This window comes from Megascapheus bottae, chromosome X (genome assembly GCF_031878675.1).
Source record: "Megascapheus bottae isolate mThoBot1 chromosome X, mThoBot2.hap1, whole genome shotgun sequence".
Lineage (NCBI taxonomy): Eukaryota > Metazoa > Chordata > Mammalia > Rodentia > Geomyidae > Megascapheus > Megascapheus bottae.
Genome location: NC_143547.1, coordinates 72,556,366 through 72,578,393, shown reverse-complemented (window position 1 = coordinate 72,578,393; position 22,028 = coordinate 72,556,366).

Below are 22,028 nucleotides of genomic sequence, written 5' to 3'. Positions count from 1 at the left end.
CCTGGGAGAGGAGCCTGGTGGGTGGGTGGGAGCTGGGACAGCTCCGCCTCCCCTGGTGGGGTGCTGAGTCTTAGGGTCCGCCCGCTTCTCAGTCTCCAGTCAGAGGGCTGGGGGTTGAGCCCCTTGGGCAGGTGGAAGTTGGGACAGCCCCGCCTCCCTTGGTGGGGTGCTGGGTCTTAGGTAGCCCGCCTGTCAATCTCCAGTCAATGGCCTGAGGGAGGGGGCTGTTGAGGGGAGGGACAGGATTCTAAATTCCTTGCCCCCCTGCTCCCGCCAGTCTTTCTTGGGCGGGGTGGAGGGGTCTGAGTTAAGTTCTATTGCTTGGCACTGCTCTGCTTTCCCGATGTGTTTGGGGATGTGCTGTATTACTCACGCCTCTGCGTTCCGTCTGTGGGTGTTCCATGGTGTTGGGGAGTCTTTCACTCCCCTCGGGTCTCCGCCGCCGCCTGTGTTCTGCGTCTGGGTTCCGCTGCTTGCTGTTCTGGTTCCACATCTGGGTTCAGCTGCTTCCCCCGTTCGCTGGCCCGGTTCTGTGCTGTTTTCTGCAGCAGGTGGGCGCCCGGCCTGGCGCCCTCCACTACCGCCGCTTTTCGTGGCTTGGAGCCGGCGCCCGCCGCCGCTTTCCCAGCGTGGAGCCGGCACCCGCAGCCGCTTTTCGCGGCTTGGTAGGGCGCCAGCTGACGCTTTCCGTGGCTTTCTGCGGCTTTGGGCGAGAGGTGGGGGAGGGGTCCTCGCGTTCCGAATTCTTTGAGAAAGTTGGATGTGAGCTTTATCTGGATTTCTTTTCCGCTTTGAGTCCTTCTCTGTTGCTTTTTGAGTTTGTTGTTGTGGATTTCTTAAGGTAGTTGGCTCGTGGGACTCCCTGGTTCTCTCTTTTTGTGAGAGAGAGCTAGGCAGCGTCCCTATTGTCTCGGCGCCATCTTCCTTCTCTGATTATCACATCTTCTTAAATGATTTCCTAGCCAAGCTTCTCTTTAGTATACCTCTTCTAATGATGATGAATTAGAATTATATTACTCTACTTGCCTGAAATTTAGTCTCCTGACTATATCAAGCCAGTCTTTACCTTGTTATTCAGTACTAAACCTCATTCTTTCTGCCTGTCGCTTTCCAAAAGTCTTTTGTCATTATCTCCAAAATAGAATCTCAGAAAATAACACCCCTTATCCATTGGGATATATTCTAAAACCTCAAGTTGATTCCTAGAACTATACACTACATCAAACCTTATATATTATATGTATATATTTTTTCAGATCAAAACCTGTTCTTTAATGTAAGTTATTATACAGTCCTAGCAGTAAGTAGCTTAATAGCATTCGTTATTCATGATCTCTTGTTGAAGCTTTCCTACTATGGGGTTGAGGCATGACTCAGGTGGTAGAACACCTATTTAAAAAGTACAAGTCCTGGGTCAGGAGTGTGGCCTAGTGCCGGCGTGTTTGCCTAGCATGCACAAAACCCTGGGTTTAATTCCTTGGTACCACATATATAGAAAAATCCAGAAGTGTTTCTGTGGCTCAAGTGGTAGAGTGCTGGCCTTGAGAAAAACTCAAGGACTGTGCCCAGGCCCTAAGTTCAAGCCCCAGGACCGGGGAAAAAAGTACAAGTGCTGGTTTCAAACCCAAGTACAAGTAAAGATAAAAATGAGAAAAAAGGAAAGCTTCAAGCACAGTCAATGCTTTCTGGTATGACATGTTACCATCTATTGGAAAATTCTTTCAGTGTCTTATATTCCATCCACAAAATTTGATCATGCCTTTTACATATTGATAAAGTATTTTTCATGTAGTGTGTTAGTATCTTTTGCAGTTTGAAGTGAGACAGCCAAGCTAAACCAAATTTCTTTGCTTTCTTCACCATTTCATGAATTAAAAAATAATTCTTGTAGTATATCTTAGCAACTTCCACTAGGTTTCTCCATGTTAAATCTAGAATATTTACCTATTCATGTAAATGAAATACTTTAAAGATTCTCTTTGGAATATCTAAATTGCTAGCATCACTATCCAAATGTGTTGGGGGACAATTATTAAGTAAATAAGTGTTACTTAAACATATATGAGCATTGCCAGAGTAGATGAGATAATAGAGAAAACTACTTCATGACCAATGGCTGGCTGGTAGTATACACCGCATGGGTACACTGGACACAGGGATGATCCATGGCCTCAGTGGAATGGAGTGGGAAAGTGTAATATTTTTCTCACATTACTCTGAATGGCACATAAGTAATATATGGTACATGAATTATGTACTTCCAAAATTTTCCACTTAACATTTTCAGACCATAGTTGACCTTAGATAATTTGATGTGAAGGAAGAAAAAAAAAACAAGTTGATGGGAGAATATTATAATGGAATGGATCTTTTTTTTGCATTTTTTATTGTAATTAGTAAAATGGTTACATGATATTTGCCAGATAGAAGGTGCATTAATTCACGTACATTGATACCCTTTCACATTGGAATGGATCTTTGAAGTGGAAATTCACATAAGACTTTTAGGAGAAATTCTAGGTATGTAGGAACTAGAGCTGGAGAAGTACATTGTGATAACAGAGGAAATCAGAGACAAAATACTGAGTTATGCATGTATTTTTAAGAAGATGTAAGGGGAAAGACAAGCAAAAAAAATCTATCAAAAAATCCCACAATCACTGAGTGTGGATAGAAAACACTTTTGTAGTGCTTCCTACACATTGGGTACTTCATATCTTTCTCTCATTCTTACTAACTCCTAGTGAGGTGGGCATAATCATCTCTTTATCTTTTTGCCAAGCCTGAAGCTTGAACTCCAGGCCTGGGCAACTGTCCTTCAGCTTTCTCAAGGATTGCATCCCACCCTTGAGCCACAGCACCATTGCTAGCTTTTTCTGTGTATGTAGTACTGAGGAATCAAACTCAGGGCTTCATGTATGCTAGGCAAGCACACTACTACTAGGCCACACTCCCAGCTCTATTATCTCTTATTTTTGCCAGTCCTGGGCTTAAGCTCAGGGCCTGAGGACTGTCCTTGGATTTTTCTCAAGGCTAAAACTCTACCACTTGAGCCTCAGCACCACTTCTGGCTTTTTTCTAAGTATGTGGTACCAAGAAATTGAACCCGGGTCTTCGTGCATGCTAGGCAAGCATTTTACCACTAGGCCAAACTCCCGGCCCCCTATTATCTCTTTTTTAAAGGTTAAAAAAATGTGGTTCAAAAAGTCACATATGTGTACACTGGGTGTGGTATTACACCAAGAAGGTAGAAGCAGGAAGATTGTGAGTTCAAGACCAGTACATAGCAAGGCCCTATCTCAAAACTCACATGGAGTCAGACACTTGAAGCTCATGATTTTAATCTTATGTACACAGGAGGGTTAGATCTGGAGGACTTTGGCTCTAAGCAAGCTCCAATAGTAAAGTCCATGAGAGTGCATTTACAATTAACCTCCCAGATGCCAGATAACTCAAGTGGTAGAATACCAGATGTGAGCATGAAATAGTGTGAAGCCCTAAGTTCAGACTCAGTATCAGCACCAAAAAGGGGCAGGGGAAGTGGATAGGAAATGAGAACTTATCTAGAAGGTACGAAGTCTGGATTCAAACATCGGCAGTAGCTGGGTGCCATGGATCACACCTGTAATCCTAGCTACTCAAGAGGCTGAAAGCTGAGGATCAAGGATCAAAGCCAGCCCAGGCACTAAAGTCCATGAGACTCATCTCCAATTAATCACTAGAAAATGGGAAGTGGGGCTGTGGCTCAGGGGTAGGGTGGTAGCCTTGAGCTGAAGAGCTCAGGAACAGTGCCCAGCCCCACAGCCAAGTTCAAGCCACATGACCCACCAAAAAAAAAACCCAAAAATAAAAAAAAAACCCAAAACAAAAAACCTCAGTAGTATAAAATGTATCATACAGTGGCACAGCCAAGATTTTATTCTGAATCTGCATCCAAACTAAAATGCGCATGTTTGATCTAATGTCTGTGTTCTTTCCACCAACCACACTAAAAAAGATATTGATAATGAGGAGTGGGACGGACTCTTTATCCCCCTCTCCACATGGAGACTTTCTACTACATTAATGATTTCCCTATCACTTTCCGATAAACTTTCCATTGTTCAAGGGGGAAAAAGAACAAGGAGGACTAAACAATATACTTAGTGATTTGGTGGGGAAAAAACATAGTAACCAAACAGAGTTCAGTCTCTATACTGAATGAAAATGAAGGCCAAATTGTATATGATTCAAGACAAAAAAGCAATGTGACTCTTAAAAAGTTTGTTATGGCAAAGAGATGAAACTGAGCTTGTGTGTGGAGTAGGGTTAAAAGAACCTAGTTTATAGTAAGAGTGGCCTGTGCCAATTTGTCTCAAGAAAGACAGAGCCAGATGAAAGTAGAAGTTGCAAAATTCAGGCAGGAAAATGTATAAAGAGAGGAAAGGGGTAGGGATACAAAGCATAAGTAGAAAGGAGTTCATCTTGGCAAGAATGAAGGAACAACTATTTCTTAAAGACAGAACATGGCAAGAGGGAGAAGAGGAAAATTAAAGATTTTGAGATACAGCATGGGTGTTCTCACTGAATCATCTTACACTTGGCTAGTCACTGAGTACTTAAGGAAAATAAATAGAAAGAAGCTAAGGAAATGATCGTTTCACAAGGGCCTTAAATTTTGCAAGTGTCTTACATAAGTTTTCTCTGGAAATCCTCAAAAGCCTATTTAGCAACTTTTCTACAGAAGAGATTAAGCATGAAAATAAGCATGAGTAACACATAATGTGAGGCAAGAGTATATGGCTCAAAATGTCCCCCCTACTCTTCACTGTTTCCTCTCTGGATCAAAGTGCCTGTGCTCACTGTGTTCCTTATACCTCTTCACTATGCCTTGAAAACTCTCAAGCATGCTCCTACCACCAGGCCTTCATACTAAGCTATTCATCTGCTGAAAAGCTTTCTTCCAGAAAGCTGCATTGTCCCTCACACTTCCTTCAAGTTTTGACGTAAATATCACTTTCTTTGTGATGGCATTCACATTCCTCTACTTCAAACTCTATTTGGACCCTGACCTAACACTAACCACATTTGCACACATGCACAGCCAGTCTCTACTGCTTTGTTCTACCTTGTGCCATAGCAGTAATCCACCATAGTTTACAATTTACATGTTTTACTAGTTGCTTGTCTTTCTATATTAGAATATGACCTTGCTTGATGCCTAAGATTCATGCATGTAATCCTACACAGGAAAGTCCCACAATCTTATCTTCAATTAACCAGCACTAAGCCAGAAGTGGAGCTCATGTGGTAGAGTGCTAACTTTGAGCAAAAAAGCTCATGACGACAGCACCCAGTCCCTAAGTTTATGTCCCAGGACTAGCGCGTATGTGAGCTCATAGCAGAGTTTTTGACCCATTATTGCCCTGACACGCTGAATATTGCTGGAATACTATCTGGGACACAATCATTGTAACTGAATGCACATTAGTGAATGAATCAATGAACAAAAATTATAATACAGACCAAAATTCAGAGTTAGGGGAAAATTGTGGAGGTAGAAGAGCTCTTAGTGATAATGAGCCTAAAGATATAGCTTCCCCAGAGCCTGTAGAAGAGCTGTGGAAGAAAGTCACTAGGACTACGAAACTACAGCCAAGCTGTTTGCAGGGGCCGCCAGGAGACTCAACATTACCTGAGGAATTTTGTATCCTACAATGGTTGGGTTCAACAAAGGAGTCTTCCTTCCTTCCTTTGAATCACCTTCACAAAACTATTTCTACAGTGTTTCTCCATCAGCTCTTCCTCAGCACTTTTCTACAGAGAAAACATAACCAAGTTAAGAAATGAGAAGACAGAAATAAGAACAACTGAGGGTTGCGGATGTTTTACTTTGAATGTAGAGGGGGGGAAACAAACAAGGTAAGGAAGAGCTGACAGAGAAAAATCTGGTCAGAGATAAGAGGACAGATGTGGATTAAGAGAGGAGAAAAGCTGAAGGAGGCTCTCCCATCCCTTTTTGAGAACTACTGCACAAAGCACATAAGATTTCTTTTTCTCACATACACATACAGGCTACACACAGTTACACTCACAATTAAACTATAATTTTCGCAAAATCTCACCATCACACAAACGTTTACACAGATTGTTTTACAGTTTCTCTATATAAAAACTCCAATCTGTAGAAAGGCTTAGATGTTAGACACAAACAATCTGATACAAATACCATTTACTAAAATGGACATAATGCAGAGAGGTACTGTTCCCTTATATATAGGGATACACAATCACACTTCATATCTGCTACTCTTCCAACAATATCCTAAGTCCTTCTTCTTTCTGTAAGTGTTCACGGACAATCAGATCTATATACAAATGCATACATCCACAAGCTTCAGCCACAGAGGAAAGTGTCTGTATCCCCTCCTCCATCTCTTCCACCTGTATTAGAAAAAGTCTGATCGTCTATACAACGTGTACAAATATAAAAATAGATAGGGACGAGGAAAAGCATTTGTTGTACATTTTTTGTCAGTAACTTAGTAACCAGATGAACAAAGCCCTTTCATAAAGAACCTTATGAGGAAATATATTGTCCTTTATAAGGAATATACCATTGTCCCATTTAAGGAAATGGAAATTACCAAAAATTTTACCTCTGATTATACAAGTAGGTTCAGTGTGTAACTAAGGTATATGTCAACATATTTAAGAGCATTTATGGTCAAATAATACTAATTTATATGATTACTGTCTCTTTGCTGAAGTACTTCATGGTCCTTCAAATTTTGGTCTATAAATCAGTGTTTGGGGGTTGAAAGTAAGATATGTCTTTCAGAAATGCTCTCTTATTTAGATTTTTTTCATGAATTTAGACTGATCTTAGCTCCAATTTTTTTTCCACTCCCCACTCCCTATTGCACAATTAGGATGAATTAGGCTTGTTTTCAGTGTATGTAAAGATTGAAGGTCTCCCCCTCCCTCCTTTTCAGCTTTGTAATAAAAGGAAGTAGTAAGGGAGAGAGCAGAACATCAACACTGAGGCCCCCGGAGGGGAGAAGTCTGGGAGGTCTGAGCAGATGGATCAGAAAGTAGAAAAACAGGAGGGGGATTAGGAAGGATGGGAGGAGAATCACAGAGAGAGGTACAGAGAAGGGGGAGTGCAGAGAACAGACTCATGAAGACAGAGGAGCAGAGAGAAAAAAGCTGAATGGGGATAAGGACTAGAGACATGAGTTAGAGGGAGACAGAGCAATACCACCAAGAAGAGGGCAGAAGAGGGGGACGGGGATATTCCAATCTGAGAGGGGATGAGCCAAGCAAAGATGTGAAAGGAGAGGCTAGGAAGGCAGGAATAACCTTTTAAAACCAGTCTATGTGCTAAAGTTATGTGCCTCTAGAAATTATAGTCACCAAAAGACAGGAAGGATACAAAGAAAGAAAGGAAAAAGAAAGAAAGAAAAAAAGAAGGAAAGAACAAGAAATTTTCTGCCATTTCTTTGGTTAAAATAGGAGTAGATGAAAGCTACATTTGTTTGCCTCACATTCATCCAAGGTCAACAACTGTGCACATAAATACATGTGAGGGTCTGAAATCACTTTGCTACTTTGAACAGACTTAAAATCATCCCAGACATGTGGCCTATAACCATATATACTCCATTTTTATTTTAAGTTCCCCAAATTGTTGTGCTTACTTAGGCACTATCTCATCGATTGGTTTTGTTTTCTCCCCCACAATTTCCCCCTGAACTTCTCCTCAAAATTCTTTCCAACCACTCAGCCCTCTGAAGCAGCAAGATGACACTCCACCCCAATCCTGGCCTCCTGGCAAATGCAGCTGCTACATAGACAGCTTGTGGGTGTGTCAGGACCCAGCTGTGGAGCAGTTCTCAAATATGGCATAACCTTGAGGTTGCTGAAGAGGCAGCTGAGAAAGACAACAGGCTGGAAATATTTCTCTGCTCCAAAACTCAGATCAGGGGGAGGGAGAGGGTTCATCTACTCATCTGAATGATATTTGCAATCTTTTTTCTGAGGTGTTCAAATAGTAATCAGGCTCTTAGATTCATAGTCCCCTTTGATGAAGACTTCAGAGCAAGCTATCAGGAGCTAAGTTAAAATTACTCTTTTTTAAAATATTAAATATTTTCATTGTATTTTATTGTCAAAGTAATGTTTAGAGGGGTTACACTTACATTCGTCAGGTAGTGTGTACATTCCTTCTCCAACATTGATATCCCTTCTCATGTTTTTGTCCCTCTTTCGTTCCCCCCAAAAATTACTCTTTAAAAATTAAATTAACAAAAATTGATATTGTATTTTGACAAAGGCTTTTCTATATCTAATAAGATGCTCATGTGATTCTGGTCTTTAGCTTTATTGAGGTGAATTACATTTATTGATTTGCATACATTAAACAAACCAGCCTTGTATTTGTGGGATGATGCCAATTTGATCATAATACATGATTTTTTCGATTCATTTTTGGATTCTGTTGGCGAGTATTTTATTGAAGAGCTGTGCATCTATGTTCATTAAAAAATTGATCTCCTTTTTGTTCTCTTTTTTGTTGGATCCTTATTTATTTTTGTGATGAGTGTGATATTGGTTTCATTGAATGAGTTTGGTATTCATCGTTCCTTCTGTTTCTATTAGACAGAAAAGTTTGAGGAGCACCTGTGTTAGATGAAATTTAAAAGTCACATAGCATTCAACCATGAATGCATAGGGACCTGGGACTTTATTTCTGGAAGACTTCTGGTTATTTGTTCAGCCTCATAGCATGTTATCAGCCTGTTTAATTAGTTTATATCTTCTTGGTTCAGCTTACACAGTTTGTATGTCTGTATACTTTAGTTTTTACAGATGGGTCCTCCAATGGAATGGCTGCTTTAACCATTAATGAAAAAAGCCCAGTCTTGGGCTACAGGTTTTTCCTCCACCCAAGAGGTGGAATTACTTGCTGTTTTACAGGCACTTGTCCTATATAAAGTGAGCCCTTTAACTTTACTCAGATAGTCAATATGTAATTCGTGCTCTTCAAGTCATACAAACTGTTCCTTTTATTGGAACTGCTAACTCCAACATTCAGACCCAATTCCGCCAAGTACAGATTTTGCTTTGTTCCCATAATCACTCCTGTTTTTTTGGCTTTGTTGGAGCTCACACTAACCTTCCTGGCCCCCTAAGTGAGGGCATTGCCGTTACTGACTCCACCACTGGAATATATTTAACTCAGATTCAACTTGCAAAGCAGTCACATGCCATCCATCATCAAAACAGTTGAGCGTTGTGCCATCAGTTTAAATTATCTCAAGACAGCACGACAGATAGGTAAAACTTGCTCCGACTGTGTCCCTTTTTCACCAACCCCCCATAAAGGTGTAAATCCACGGGGTCTGCTTTCTAATCACATTTGTCAGATGGATGTCACACATATTCCTTCATTTGGCCAGTTCAAATATGTTCATATTACAGTAGACACCTATTCTAATCTTATTTTGGCCACTCCTCTTGCAGGGAAAGCTACTAAACATTGTATTTCCCACTGCCTTCGTTGCTTTGCTGTAATGGGGACTCCCTCTCAAATTAAAACAGATAATGGCCCTGGTTATGTGGGCCACGCATTTCTCTCCTTTTGCCATTCTTACAACATCACTCATATCACAGGCATTCCTTATAACCCTCAGGGTCAGGGTACTGTGGAGCGAGCTAATGGAGTATTAAAACAACAAATTGCTAAAATAAAGACGGGGGAGTTGTATCCTGCTACCCCTGTCAATATACTTAATCATACTTTGCTTGTTTTAATTTTTTTAATTTGGACTCAAACAATTGATCTGCGGCTCAACAATTATAGGGAAAAAAAAGAGCAATGTGCTTTTTTTTATTATAATTAGTAAAAGGGTTACATGACATTTGCCAGATAGAAGGTGCATTAATTCACATACATTGATACCCTTTCACATGTCTTGGTACCCATTACCCTCCCCCCACACCCCACACCCGTCTTGGTTTTCCCCCCTTCCCTATCAAATTTCTAATAACCAAATACAAATAAATTCAATATATCAGATAACAAAGTGAGATACTATAACAATATGATATAACCAAGGGACAGCAAAGGAGATGAGAGACAACAGTACATTAAGGACAACAATCATTCATTATATGGCTTTTGTTTCCATATCCTGGAGGTCCTTTCAATTAGCTTCATACTATATGGCCTTATGTATCAAGATTTTGCTCTATTGCAGATCTCTGCTAGTAGAGCCCAAGGTTTCTACTGATTATGACGAATGAGGGAAACCATTGAGCCTAAGTTCCTTTGAGTCTGGCTTACTTCACTTAATATGATTTTTTCTAAGACATTCCATTTCCTAACAAATGGGGCGATGTAGTTCTTTCTCACAGCAGCATAGAATTCTATTGTGTACAAATACCACAACTTGTTGATCCACTCATCAACTGAGGGGCATCTGGGTTGCTTCCATATCTTTGCTATGGTAAATAGTGCTGCAATGAACATTGTTGTGCTAGTAGATTTAGTATGCCCTTGTTTCTGGATGGTTGGGTAAATGCCAAGTAGTGGAATTGCTGGGTCATAGGGGAGTTCTATGTTTAGCCTTTTGAGGCACTGCCACACTGCTTTCCATAGTGGTTGGACGAGTTTGCACTCCCACCAACAGTGTAGTACTGATCCCTCCTGGCCACATCCCCTCCAGCATCTGTTATTATTCATTTTCCTGATCCTGGCCATTCTAACTGGAGTGAGGTGGAATCTTAGAGTTGTTTTCATTTGCATTTCTTTTATGACCAGAGATGTGGAGCATTTCTTCATGTGTCTATAGGCCATTTTTGTTTCTTCTTCAGAGAAGACTCTCTTTAAGTCTTTGGCCCATTTTTTAATGGGATGGTTGTTACTTTGGAGATTAGTTTTGGAGTGATTCAATTTTTTGAGTTGTTGATATATTTTAGATATGAGGCCTTTGTCCGTTGTTTGGTTGGTGAAGATTTTCTCCCACTCTGTAGGCCTCCTAATTAATTTACTAGCTATGTCCTTTGCCATACAAAAGCTCCGCACTTTAATGCAGTCCCACTTATCCAGCGTTTCTCTGATTTGTTGTGATTCTTGGTCCTTATTAAGAAAGTTTCGACCTGTGTCAAGGAGGCCTAGTGTATCTCCTATTCCTTCCTGTAAAGTTTTCAGTGTGTCAGTTTTTACCTCCAGGTCTTTGATCCATTTGGAGTTAATTCTAGTTCAAGGTGACAAAGAAGGATCCAACTTTAGTTTTCTGCAGGTGCTTAACCACTTCTGCCAGCACAACTTGTTGAAGAGGCTGTCTTTCTTCCATTCTATTTTTTTGCCTCCCTTATCAAAGATTAGGTGGCCAGAGGTCTGTGGTTTAGTATCTGGGTCCTCAGTTCTATTCCATTGGTCTTCAGGCCTGTTCTTGTGCCAGTATCAAGCTGTTTTGATAATTATAGCTCTGTAATAGAGTCTAAAGTTTGGAATTGAAATTCCTCCAGCGCTGTTCTTTCTGCTAAGAAGTGTTTTTGCTATACGGGGTCTTTTATTATTCCATATGTAATTTTGAATTGCCTCTTCTATTTCTTTAAAGGATGCCATTGGGATATTAATGGGTATTGCGTTGTACTTTTGCTCTAGTAAAATGGAAGGATCTCCTAACCGGTGCTTGGCACAGACCCAGTCCAGTTCTAACATAGGGTCGAGGGCATGTACGTGTTTTTTTGCAGGAAGGAAATGACACCCACTGGCTACCTGAATGTTGCATTCGGATTGTGGAGAATAGCGATGGTCATCCAAGTAGCGTCTCACTGGACCTACATCTCCGACTCTCCAGTGGTGCATCCTGTGCGTGGGAGGGACCTGAGTTATTCCTACATGTCAACCTATCAGCATATGAGACTGCTCCCGATCCATTCATTCAACATAGTCAAACGGCAATTTTATCCAGCATTTCAATCCTAGATTGGGGTGAATGAATGGATGTCCTCAACATCAAGCAAGGATGGTTGCGGCAGCCATTAGTAATGTGACCTGGCCCAGCTCCTCCTATCAAAAGAATATTCTCCTCCTTTTGGCATTACTTTTTAACATATCCATTGATTCTACACAGTTTAATGTGACATGTGCTACCTCCATTATTATTGTTAAAAAACCACCTTTTATTATGCTACCTATGAATATGTCTGGACCCTGGTATGAAAATTCTGGTATCTTGGTTTTACAACAGTTAAAAATCCTAATGCATCCTAGGAAGTTTATTGGATTAATAGTAACCAGTATTCTAGTTTTTAGTTCCTTAGTGGCTACTACTTTATCTGCTACTGTTGCCTTGATGCAGCAAAGACTTAAAGTATCATATGAGACAGTAATCCTCCTGAGGGAATGGGTTCACACATTACAGACTCTTCAGAATCCATTGCCATGATAGGTTTAATTTTATTTGCATTATATACAATGGATCCGTTTATTCCTGTGATTGTATTGTGGCCCACTTAAACAGAATTTGGCATCACGCAAACTTATCTCTAGATTTGTTTCAGCTTCATTGACAAATCACTGGATTTGAACAGGCACCATCACTTGACGTTGGGATACTACATACTGCAAAAATCTGTTTGAACAGTCTCAGCACTATGTTCTTTCCTTGAACAACTTAAAAGGCTTCCTTTTGACCTTTGTTGGTCTGGGAATGTTGTTTATAATTATTTGCCTAACTTATGTGGTGGAGATCTTGCAAAATTTATTATTAAACCTTGCAGGTCAACTCCACAAAATCAGATAAATGAGTTTCCCCTGAGAGGAATGGCAGGCAGGGACAGATATGAGGGGATGCTTCTCTGACCAGGGCCTTCAGCTTGATCTAAAGAAGTTCCCCATGATGGGTAAGGCAGAGTCAGCAATCCACCCAACGTAAGACAGGTGGATTCGCTTCTTTTAAAATAAAGACGAGGGAGATGTTGGGAGCCAAGTGCAGGGTCAGGCTTGCTCTTGGATCTGCATCACTAAGATAACCACACAAAAAATGAGCTGTCATGTATGACACCATGCCTATGAACTTTGAGCTATATCGTCGGTATTGTGAATCACTTTCTGCTGAGACATGATTACCCTTTTGGTACGAATGTGTTATTGCTTTATCACTCTCTGCTGAGACTTGATTATCAATGTAACACCTGACAGGGTCTTGTTCTGTAGAGACTATGTAAGACCTGAATGGAAAATAAGCAACTGCTGCAGTCTTAAGTTTGCGGTCTTAAGCTTGCTGCCTTAGGCTGTAATCTTGGGCTGTCACCCTCCCAACCCCATCTGTTACTTGTCTTTTCTTTTCTTTTCTCATCCTCACCCCTTAAATCAGGAATCCCGCCTTGCTGCCGGCTGGCTCTGGCAGTAAGCAATTTCTAATTTCCCCTATTTCTTTGATGACCCATATGTCGTAAGGTAGTATGTTGCTCAGTCTCCATGTGTTTGAATGTTTCCTGCAGTATGCTTTGTTGATGAGAACTAGTTTGTTGCCACTGAGGTCACATAGCATGCAAGGAGAGATGTGTCATGTTTCTTGCCACTTTTTGTGTTCCTGTAGTTTTCTTCTTTTCACTTTCTGTGTTTCATAAACTAGTCTTCTAATGATTTTTTTTACTAATATTGACTTTGTTTTCTTCAGGTTGTATACTAGACTTAGAAAAAGATCATATTAAGTAAGAACATTCTTTAAACTAATAAAGGCAATATAAGATAGAAAAATAGCCAACATCATACTGAATGCTGAAAAATACAAGCCAATTTCCCTAAAATCAGGAACAAGGCAAGAATGTTCACTCTCTCCACCCCTCTTTAATATAATTCTGGAATTCCTAGCCAGAGCAATAAGGCAACACATGACACAAAAGGGACTCTCATAAGAAAAATTAAACTATCCTTTGTGGATTAAACTATCCTTTGTGGATGTTATGATCTTATACACAAAGGGCCCAAAAGACTCCTCCCTCAGTCTCCTATAATTGACCAACCACTTTGGTAAAGTAGTAAAGTACAAAACTAACCCACAAAAATTAGTAGCCTGTACTCACATTGAACAATGAAGAGGTAAACAAATTGAACAAACCAATCTCTTAAAATTAAATTGCAGAAGCAATCAGGGAAATGCCAACCAAAAAGAGCCCAGGTCCATATGGTTTCACTGCGGAATTCTACAACACATTTAAAGATGAAGTAACACCTATACTCTTGAAACTCTTCCAAGAAATAGAGGCAGAAAGAGCAATACCAAACTCATTTTATGAAGCTACTATGGCACTCATCCCCAAACCAGGGAAAGACCCAACAAAAAAGGAAAACTACAGACCTATTCCTCTAATGAACACAGATGCAAAAGTCCTCAATAAAGTACTAGCCATCAGAATCCAGAAACAAATTTAAAAAATCATACACTACGATCAAGCAGTCTTCATACCAAAGATGCAAGGCTGGTTTAACATTTGCAAATCAATCAATGTAATACATCACATCAACAGAGCTAAGGATAAGAATCATATGATAATTTTTCTGGACACGGAGAAGGCGTTTGACAAGATACAACATCCATTCATGTTGAAAGCACTAGAAAAAATAGGAATAAGAAGTACATTCCTTAAAATAATTAAAGCCATATATGACAAACCTACAGCCAGTATTATACTAAATGGTGAAAAACTGGAAACATTTACCTTAAAATCAGGAGCTAGACAGGGATGCCCACTCTCTCCCCTTCTTTTCAATATAGTGGTGGAACCCTTAGCCAGAGCAATAAGGCAAGAAAAGGACATCAAAGGGATCCACATAGGGAAAGAAGAAATTAAACTATCCTTATTCGCAGATGACATGATCCTCTACTTGAGTGACCCAATAAGCTCCACTCCCAAACTCCTAGAATTAATAAACAACTTTAGCAAAGTAGCAGGATACAAAATTAACCTTCAGAAGTCAGTAGCCTTCTTCTACACGAACAATACACAAACAGAGGGGCCAAATCAAGAAAATCATCCCATTTGCAATAGCCTCCAAAAGAATAAAATATTAGGAATTAACTTAACCAAAGATGTAAAGAAATTATTTAATGAAAACTATAAAAGCCTAACAAAAGAACTTAAAGAGGACACTAGAAAATGGAAAGACATCCCATGCTCATGGTTAGGGAGAACCAACATAGTGAAAATGGCTATACTGCCAAAACTGATATACAAATTCAATGCAATCCCCATCAAAATCCAAAGACATTCTTTACTGAAGTAGAAGATACAATCCAAAGACTCATATGGAATAAGAAAAGACCTAGAATAGCCAAAACAATTCTAGGCAAAAAGAGCAATGCTGGTGGTATTATAATACCAGATTTCAAACTCTACTATAGAGCTATAATAACAAAAACTGCATGGTATTGGCACAAAAATAGACCAGAAGATCAATGGAACAGAATAGAAGATCCAGAAATATAGCATCATACCTATAGTCAACTTGTACTTTAGCCAAAGATATACAGTGGAACAAACACAGTCTATTCAATTATCGGTTCTGGCAACACTGGGCAGCCACTTGCAGAAAACTAAAAATTGACCCTAGTCTTTCACCATGCATTAACTCAAAGTGGATCAAAGACCTCATTGTCAGACCAGAAACGATGAAACTGCTACATGATATAGTAGGAGAGACACTGGAACTCACAGGCACAGGTAAAGATTCCTGAACAGAATCCCAGGATCACAACAGATTGGAGAGAGACTTGATAAATGGAACTACCTAAAAATAAAAAGTTTCTGCACAGATAAAAGCATAGCCACAAAAGTAGAGAGACAGCCAACCAACTGGGAAAAGATATTTACCAATAGACATCTGCAGAATATTCCACCCAGCAACAACACAATATACGTTTTTCTCAGCAGCACATGGAACATTTTCCAAAATAGATCACATCTTAGGCCATAAAACAAACCTGGACAGATTCAGAAACACAGAAATTATTCCATGCACACTCTCAGACCACAAAGGCATCAAACTTGAACTGAACACACACCTCCACCAACGAAAACCCTGTAACTCATGGAGACTGAACAACACATTGTTGAACCACCAATGGGTCATTGAAGAGATCAGAACAGAAATCCAACAGTTTATGAAATTTAACAGTAAGGAGCACACAAAAAACCAACTCCTTTGGGACACAGCAAAGGCAGTACTCAGAGGAAAATTTATAGCGCTGAGTGCCTACAACAACAAGTTGGAAAAATTGCAAACCAACAAGTTAATGTCCCACCTTAATCTCCTGGAAAAAGAGCAACAAACCAACCCTAATCCCAGTAGAAGAAAGCAAATAATTAAAATCAAAGCAGAATTAAATGATTTGGAATCCAAAAAAACTATAGAAAGAATCAACAAAACAAGGAGTTGGTTCTTTGAAAGAATTAACAAAATTGACAAGCCCTTAGCAAGTCTTACCAAAAAAAGAAGAGAGCATATCGAAATAAACAAAATCGCAGATGAAAATGGTAATATCACGACAGAAATTACCAAGATCCAGAATATCATGAGGGAATACTTCTCAAACCTTTATGCCAACAAATTTGAGAACCTAGATGAAATGGATGAATTCCTAGCCAATATTAACATACCCACACTGAACCAAGAAGAACTAAGCCAACTCAACAGGCCTATTTCAAGCTCTGAAATAGAAATGGCAATTAGAGAACTTCCACCTAAGAAAAGCCCAGGGCCAGATGGATTCACAGCTGAATTCTATAAGGTCTTCAAAGCAGAGCTCACACCAATACTCCTCAAGCTCTTCAACGAAATTGAAAATGAAGGTTCCTTACCAAACTCATTCTATGAAGCCAGTATCACCCTGATCCCTAAACCAGACAGAGATTCATCAAAGAAAGAGAACTATAGACCTATATCTTTGATGAACATCGATGCAAAACTTCTCAACAAAATACTGGCCAACCGTCTACAACACATCATCAAAAAAATTATACACTATGATCAAACTGGATTCATCACGGGGAGGCAAAGCTGGTTCAACATACGCAAATCAATTAATATAATTCAACACATCAACAGGAGCAAAGACAAAAATCACATGATTGTCTCAATAGACGCGGAAAAGGCATTTGACAAGATCCAACACCCCTTCATGTTAAAAGCTCTGGAGAAACTAGGAATCCATGGAACATTCCTTAATGTAATAAAGGCTGTGTATGAGAAACCTACTGCTAGTATTACACTTAATGGTGAAAATCTAAAGCCATTCCCTCTAAAATCAGGAATGAGACAAGGATGCCCACTCTCTCCACTACTCTTTAACATAGTACTAGAATTCCTAGCCAGTGCAATAAGGCAAGAAGCAAGCATAAAGGGGATCCAAGTAGGGAAAGAGGAAATAAAACTATCCCTCTTTGCAGATGACATGATTCTGTATTTAAAGAATCCTATAGACTCTACTCCCAAGGTCCTTGAGCTGATCCAAAGCTTTGGAAGAGTAGCAGGCTATAAAATCAACCCTCAAAAATCAACTGCTTCCTTTATGCCAACAGTGAGAGGAACGAGGCAATAATCAGGAAAGAAACTCTTTTCACAATAGCCTCAAAGAAAATAAAGTACCTAGGAATTAGCTTAACTAAGAATGTAAAGGACCTTTTTGACGAAAACTTCAAAACCCTAAAAAAGGAAATTAAAGTAGAACTAAGGAAATGGAAAAACCTCCCATGCTCCTGGATTGGAAGAATCAACATTGTGAAAATTACAATCTTGCCAAGAGCTATCTACAAATTCAATGCAATACCCATCAACATACTAATGTCATTCTTTAAAGAAATAGAAGAGGCAATCCAAAATTTCATATGGAATAATAAAAGACCCCGTATAGCAAAAACACTTCTTAGCAGAAAGAACAGCGCTGGAGGAATTTCAATTCCAAACTTTAGACTCTATTACAGAGCTATAATCCTCAAAACAGCTTGGTACTGGCACAGGAACAGGCCTGAAGACCAATGGAATAGAACTGAAGACCCAGATATTAAACGACAGACCTATGGCCACCTAATCTTTGACAAGGGAACCAAAAAAATAGAATGGAAGAAAGACAGCCTCTTCAACAAGTTGTGCTGGCAGAACTGGTTAAGCACCTGCAGAAAACTAAAGCTGGATCCTTGTTTGTCACCTTGCACTCGAATTAACTCCAAATGGATCAAAGACCTGGAGGTAAAAGCTGACACACTGAAAACTTTACAGGAAGGAATAGGAGATACACTAGGCCTCCTTGGCACAGGTCGAAACTTTCGTAATAAGGACCAAGAATCACAACAAATCAGAGAAAGGCTGGATAAGTGGGACTGCATTAAACTGCAGAGCTTTTGTATGGCAAAGGACATAGCTAGTAAACTAATCAGGAAGCCTACAGAGTGGGAGAAGATCTTCACCAACCAAACAACGGACAAAGGCCTCATATCTAAAATATATCAACAACTCAAAAAATTGAATCACTCCAAAACTAACCTCCAAAGTAACAACCATCCCATTAAAAAATGGGCCAAAGACTTAAAGAGAGTCTTCTCTGAAGAAGAAACAAAAATGGTCTATAGACACATGAAGAAATGCTCAACATCTCTGGTCATAAAAGAAATGCAAATCAAAACAACTCTAAGATTCCACCTCACTCCAGCTAGAATGGCCAGGATCAGGAAAACGAATGAAAACAGATGCTGGAGGGGATGTGGCCAGGAGGGATCACTACTACACTGTTGGTGGGAGTGCAAACTCGTCCAACCACTATGGAAAGCAGTGTGGCAGTGCCTCAAAAGGCTAAACATAGAACTCCCCTATGACCCAGCAATTCCACTACTTGGCATTTACCCAACCATCCAGAAACAAGGACATACTAAACCCACTAGCACAACAATGTTCATTGCAGCACTATTCACCATAGCAAAGATATGGAACCAACCTAGATGTCCCTCAGTTGATGAGTGGATCAACAAGTTGTGGTATTTGTACACAATGGAATTCTATGCTGCTGTCAGAAAGAATGACATCGCCCCATTTGTTAGGAAATGGAAAGACTTAGAAAAAATCATACCAAGTGAAGTAAGCCAGACTCAAAGGAACTTAGGCTCAATGGTTTCCCTCATTCGTCATAATCAGTAGAAACCTTGGGCTCTACTAGCAGAGATTTGCAATAGAGCAAAATCTTGATACATAAGGACATATAATGTGAAGCTAATTAAAAGGACCTCCAGGATATGGAAACAAAAGCCATATAATGAATGATTGTTGTCCTTAATGTACTATGTTGTCTCTCATCTCCTTTGCTGTTCCTTGTTATCTCATATTGGTATAGTATCTCACTTTGTTATCTAATATATTGAATTTATTTGTATTTGGATATTTGAAATTTGATAGGGAAGGGGGGAAATCCAAGACGGGTGGGGGGTGTGGGGGGGGGAGGGAAACGGGTACCAAGACATGTGAAAGGGTATCAATGTATGTGAATTAACGCACCTTCTATCTGGCAAATATCATGTAACCCTTTTACTAATTACAATAAAAAAGAAAAAAAATATTTACCAATAATACATCTGACAAATGCTTAATATCCAGTATCTACAGGGAACTCAAGAAACTACCCCCCCAAAAAAACCCAACAAACCATTCACTAAATGGGCCAGGGTACTAAAGAGAGACTTTCAAAAGAAGAGATTAAAATGGCAGAAAAGCATATGAGAAAATGTTCATCATCCATGATCATAAATGAAATGCAATTAAAAACAACCCTAAGATACTACCTCACCCAAACAAGAATGGCCAAGATTTTGAACTCAGACAACGACAGGTGCTGGCAGGGTTGTGGAGAAAAAGGAACCCTACTGCACTGCTGTGGGATTGTAAACTAGTTCAGCCACTCTGGAAAGCAGTGTGGAAGTTTCTTAAAGAACTGAAAATAGACCTTCCCTATGATCCTGCCATACCACTTCTGGGCATCTACCCTGAACATCATAACCCAAGATATTATAAGGACACCTGCTCAGCTATGTTCATCTCTGCACTATTCACAATAGCCAGGTGATAGAAACAATTCAGATGCCCTACTGCAGATGAATGGATACAGAAAATGTGATACACACACACACACACACACACACACACACACACACACACACAATGGAATTCTACATAACCAACAGACAAGATAAAATAAAGTCATTTGCAGGGAAGTGGATGAATCTAGAGCAAATCATGTTGAGTGAGACAAGTCAAGACCAAAGGAACAAAAGGTGCATCGTATCCTAAATATGTGGCTATTAGATCCAAACAGTACAAGAGCGAGGACTCAATATTTGCATACCCAATGATATGGACATGGTATTGGAAATATAAACACACCTACATAGACATAAAAACCTATAGACACAATGTTTTATTACATAGATTAATATGTATCTATGATATACAGACCCTTAGCCTAATTTTGATTATGTTCTAAAAACTAAGTGCCAGTGATTGTATATAGAGATTCCCTTCTTGAATACTTGTTTGTAAACATGTCATTTGAAAGATGATGTAAAAATCAATGCTAGTAAATTCTTTAATAAAAAAATGGATTTTAGAGTCAGGTGCCAGTGGCTCACGCCTGTAAATCCTAGCTTTGCAGGAGGCTCAGATCTGAGAATCACAGTTCAAAGCCAGCCCAGGCACCAAAGTCATGTGTGAGATGCTTATCTCTAATTAACCATCGGAAAATGAAAATGTCGAGATAGTTCAAGTGGCAGATTTCTAGTTTTGAGCTACAGGGTCAGGGACAGCACCCAGGCCCAAAGTTCAAGCCCCATGACCAACCAAAAAAAAAAAAGGAATTTTAGCTGGGCACTGATGGCTCATGCTTATAATCCTACATATTCAAGAGGCTAAGATTGGAGGATCATAGTTCAAAGCTAGCCCTGGGCAATAATCTGAGAGCCTCTTATCTCCAATTAAGTAGCAAAAAAAAAAAAGTTAAAGTATGGCTCAGGCAGAGTGCTAGCCAGGAACAGAAAAGCCAAGTAAAAGCAAAAGGCCCTAAATTCAAGCCCTGGTATCAGGGAAAAAATAGATTTTTTTCCATTATTTAAAATTATTAGCCAGGCACGGGTAGCTCACACCTGTAATCCTAACTACGTAGGAGGCTGAGGACTGAGGATGGAGGTTCAAAGCCAGTCCAGGCACCAGAGTCCATGCAACTCTTATCACCAATTAATCACAGGAAAACCGAAGTGGTGCTGTGGCTCAAGTGGTAGAGCACTAACTGAATAGCTTAGAGACTGGGTGAGAGCCCAGACACACAGTTCAAGCCTCATGACCACCCAAAAATGTGTATATATATATATATACATATATATATATATATATATATATATATAGGTAACCACCATAGTTTAGTAGCCAAATCACAAGTAAAAAATAAATGGCTAAAAAAGAAAAAACAAGTTCATTTTCCCAGGTATTCAAAGGAATGTGAATGGAGTTAAGGGCATGACATTTCTTAATCTTTCTGTAGACAGAAATAACTTTAAATTATCAGTTCAACTCTTTTAAGTTTGGTTAGGAATTGCTGAAAAGCACAAAATGACACGCCCTTTCTGGAAAGATTCTGCAAGAATTAAAATTCTTTGACCCATAAAAAAATTAGTCGCCTGTCTCTATGCCAACAATGTATAAACAGAAGGAAAATAAGGAGAACAACTCCATTTGCAATAGACTTAAAAAAACCTTAGCAATATACCTAAACAAAGACATGGATTTTTATAGTGAAAACTATAAAAATTTGAAGAAGGAAATCTAATGCCTTGCATATCCATGGATAGGTAGAACCAATATTTTTAAAATGGTCATACTGACAAACATGAGATTCAAATTTAATGCAATCCCCATCAAAATCCTAATGATGTTATTTACCAAGAGAAAACAACCCCAAAATTCATAAGAAACAACAAAACACCTAGGCAAAAATAAA